We start from the raw sequence: 4248 nt of genomic DNA, 5'->3' as shown, positions 1-4248 counted from the left end.
TGGGAAAACCCAAAAGGTAAACTTGACGTCATTCCTTAGGTCTCATTTGCCAGTGGAGACGAGAGGTCTACTTTGTATATACCCCCCCCCCCCCCCCATTTTATACGGCCCCCTTCTCCGAACGGACATATGAATGGGCCTATCGTGTTCCAAAAACCATTCACTTTAACGTCATGGTCTTAGTTTCCATGTACAAATGATGCGTTTGGCGATTTTTCTTCTGTGAACTTGGGACTCAGTTTGTTAGGTCTCGTTAGGGAGTTTTTCCCAAATGTACGCGATGATGACGTGACCCATTTAACAGGACGTAACATCTATTTTAAAATGCGTTTCCAAAGTGAATGCATGAGGACAACCCATTTGTGTCGTATATCATTGGAAACGTCCGATTCCCCTGATTCTGCAGGATGTTAAATCGGGCATTTTATTTCTTTAAATAAATCATAAGCGTCGCATTCCTAGCTCTGTTCACCATCCGAAATGGCAATATTGCCAATTTGGCCGGACAATTACGAAAAACTCAAAATATTATACATTTCTTCCGAATAATTCTTACAGTGACCATTCTCTCATGAAAGACAGTTGCTAACGCTACACAAAAATCAAAAAAAAATCGAGGGTCAACCATTGAACTTTTGAGATATGTTGAATTTTGCACAAATCAGCGAAAAACGCACCAACTGGCACTGGACGGCATTTCAACACGGGGCCGACACACATCCCAAGTTCAGTGTACACATACGTCGGCAACAACAGTAAAAATGCGTAGTTTCTTGTTAGCCGCCTATTGAGTAGCGCTCTAGGTTTCAGAAACTCCAAAAAAAACATGTCTTTGCCAAAACAACTGCTGAATCAACATTGACATACTGTGAGGACCGAGAAATCAATGATTTTAGGAACTACTGTGAGCGGGGGGGGGGGGGGGGGCGCATGAATAAAAAAACCAACTCCCTAATGAGACCTTAGCCTCTAGGTTTGGGTCTCATTAGCCAGTGGATACAACTCGCCACTTCGTATCCCCCTAAAAGAATAGTTCTTTAGATGCCGCCGGCCGTTTCCATGGCCATGAGTGGGTCTATCGTGTTGTGTTCTACTACTTACTTTAACGCCATGATCTTAGTTTCCATGTACAGAGGATGCTTTGGCGATTTTATCAGGCCATCATGTGTGAACCAACAAACTCTTGAGTAGGATTGGCTCAATGACACAATGACAAATTCTGAATCCGTGTCTCCACAGTGTAATAACCATGCATTGAGATAAAGATACGGTATATGGCCGGAATGGACGATGAACGGCTGGTCCCTCCCTTTGACTTTACCTCCTAATTTTGATAATCTCCCCCCTGACGGACATGCAACTCTGTTTGACATCAAGCTTACAGTCATTTGCAGTAAGAAAAGGATCTAAACACAGGAGAAAATCGTCTCTCATCTCAACGACATGAACATTCCAAGAATATTCCGTTTTTATCTAAATTGAATTTTAATTTAGGAACTTGAAATGTTTCAATATCGGCTTATCACCGAGATCCCTCAACAAAACCTTGGAATCTGAATGATGAGTTAACCCTCCAAGTTTCTTATGCAAATTCATTCTGATCAGTGTTACCCGCATAGCTGCAGTTAAGTAATTACCGCAGTGGCAGGGCTGAGGTTAGGCAAAAGTCAACCAAGAATGCATACACTGCATCGATTGCATTTAATGACAATCGGGTCAGGGCAGGTCTGACATCAGCGAGATATCAACGGGTCATCTAAAACAAAGGTGTCCGAGGCCACGCCGCGTCGCGTGGTCTAGGTGGCACTACACAGTGGGGATGTTTTGTCCCCCTACCCCCCCCCCCAAAGAAATGTAGTTATTGAGACGCAGGCTGTTTCCATGTTCATGAATGGGTCCATCCTGATCCAAATAGTATTTACTTTGACGCCCTGGTCATAACTTCCATGTGCAGAGCGATCTTTGGTGATTTTATGAGGCTAGCATCTGTGTGCCATTTGAAGCGGGTCTCAAGCCTCAGTTTGGCCTCAATATGTAACATACCTTCCATCTGCTCCGCGAGGTTGGGCGTAGTTGTGCGAGTGTCAATTATGCTCGTTCAAATTCTAGGCCATATAGCGAAAAATAACCTACATGACCCCATGTTTTCACATCAAATAATGAAACCAGATGCATTTAGCCATCTGCTGGTGATAATGTAATTCCCAAATCATTCATTTTGAATCGATTTAGGCCCGTTTGAAGATCGCACACATCGTGCCATTTCTTGGTAAATTCTTTACCATTTTCAGGATCCAAGTGGTGTCAAATGTGGCGCCATATATCGGTGCACTTACGAATTAAATGCAATGAAAATGCCGTTGAATTCTTCTCTGGATTCAGACGAACCCAGAAATGTATAGATTATGGTGCCTGTGATGTATGGTTGCCTAAGCAGGAACTGAATCAATGCCTTTGTGTTGGTTGCCGGGGGCCTATTTGACGCTACCCTTGACATCGTTGTGGAGTGCCACCCTATGAATGAATGAAAGAAATTATATCTTTAACATAGCGCCTTTCCCACTGAATACAATGTTCAAAAGCGCTCTCACTCCAAAATGCTCTCGGAAGATAAGAGTTTTTGGAAGGAGTGTAGAATCCCCCGTCAAAAGTAGCGCAGTAAAAAATAAAAATGAAAATAAAAAATATAAAAAGTAGTCCCGGAATCAATTGCACTGAATAGCAGAGCCGTAGGGGCATGGAGTTATTATAATAGGGGATGAGGGGTGGTCGATTGGTAGGGATGATCGAGGTGGATTGATCGATTGGTCGGATGGTCGATTGGTCGGGTGGTGGATTGGTCGGGTGGTGGATTGGTCGGGTGGTGGATTGGTCGGATGGTGGATTGGTCGGGTGGTCGGGTGGTCGGGTGGTCGATTGGTCGGGTGGTCGATTGGTCGGGTGGTCGATTGGTCGGGTGGTCGATTGGTCGGTAGGGGATGAGGCCGAGGGGCGGATTGGTCGATTGGTCGGGTGGTCAAGTTGTCAGGTGACCGGCAGCGTGCTAACCTGAAAGTACCGGTAGTGGAAACCCCGTCGCTCCGGTCTCAACATGTTTATTGGCGTCAGTCTCCTATCTGGACTGGTCGCGAGATGATAATTACTATCAGCTATGGATTCAATCCACCATGCAGCGTTCTCCTGCTTGTCTTTGTACTCTATCGAGTCGGGGCGCAGATCGGGGCTATATTCTAATAAATGGTAGGCCCAATCGTCTAACAGTTTTCTGGCACGACACAGGAGCTCGAAGTTCTATTAGTAGATAGACAAATACATCGGAAATAATGCAGAGAATAAACTTCCCTGCAGTCCGAAATGGACCACCGGATTGTAAAGTCAGGCCGGAATTCCGCCGGAGACTGTTCGCTGACGTGACGAGGCGACGTGACGTGACGACGTCACAAAGACGACTCCCTGGTGTGCGAAGTGACGTCAAGCGGGCCCGAATGACGTCATCCGCTCTGGGTGACGTCACTACCCGACCAATCGACCGCTCGACCATCCGACCAATCGACGAACTAACTTGACTATACAACCGATTCACTCCTGAAAAAAAAGCGGAGGAACTTCCGACGGGGGATTCTACACTTCTGCCGAGTTTTTAAGTTGCTCGGAAAGTGTTAGAGTCAGTTTCCACCCTAAGCGAGATCTCGCGAGAATACATTTCTCTCGGCCATTTCGATCTTAGACGCCGCCGTGTATTAATACTTGACTTGCCAAACTCAGCTCGACGCCGAACTGCAGCGCCACTCGCGGACAAAGATAGAACAACTCGACATTTTTTTCACCGGTTTTCTCGCTGCGCATGCGTACCAGCGTCATCTTTTGTTGATTTCCGCTGGTACGCATGCGCAGCGAGAAAACCGGTGAAAAAAATGTCGAGTTGTTCTATCTTTGTCCGCGAGTGGCGCTGCAGTTCGGCGTCGAGCTGAGTTTGGCAAGTCAAGTATTAAAGCCACGTCCCCGGTTTCGTCTCCGGTTCATTATTTTCCCGATTTTTAGGTAAAGTATTTATTTTCTTTTGGCGAGAGGGGCCACATTTCCTGGGCATTGTTGGGCCGTTTGATAGTTGATGGCGTGAGGGGCCATTTTAATTGGCAGGAGGGCCAATTTTTGGAGGTTGGTGGGTCTCAAACTCAGATATTGCGGGACGTGTTGTGCCTAGGGCTAGTCGGTCTATGCTATGCATTATGTTTTGTATAGTTAGTT

This window comes from Lineus longissimus, chromosome 9, assembly GCF_910592395.1.
Source record: "Lineus longissimus chromosome 9, tnLinLong1.2, whole genome shotgun sequence".
Classification (NCBI taxonomy): domain Eukaryota; kingdom Metazoa; phylum Nemertea; class Pilidiophora; order Heteronemertea; family Lineidae; genus Lineus; species Lineus longissimus.
The sequence above is the reverse complement of the archived record's forward strand: the minus strand, read 5'-3'. Positions refer to the sequence as shown.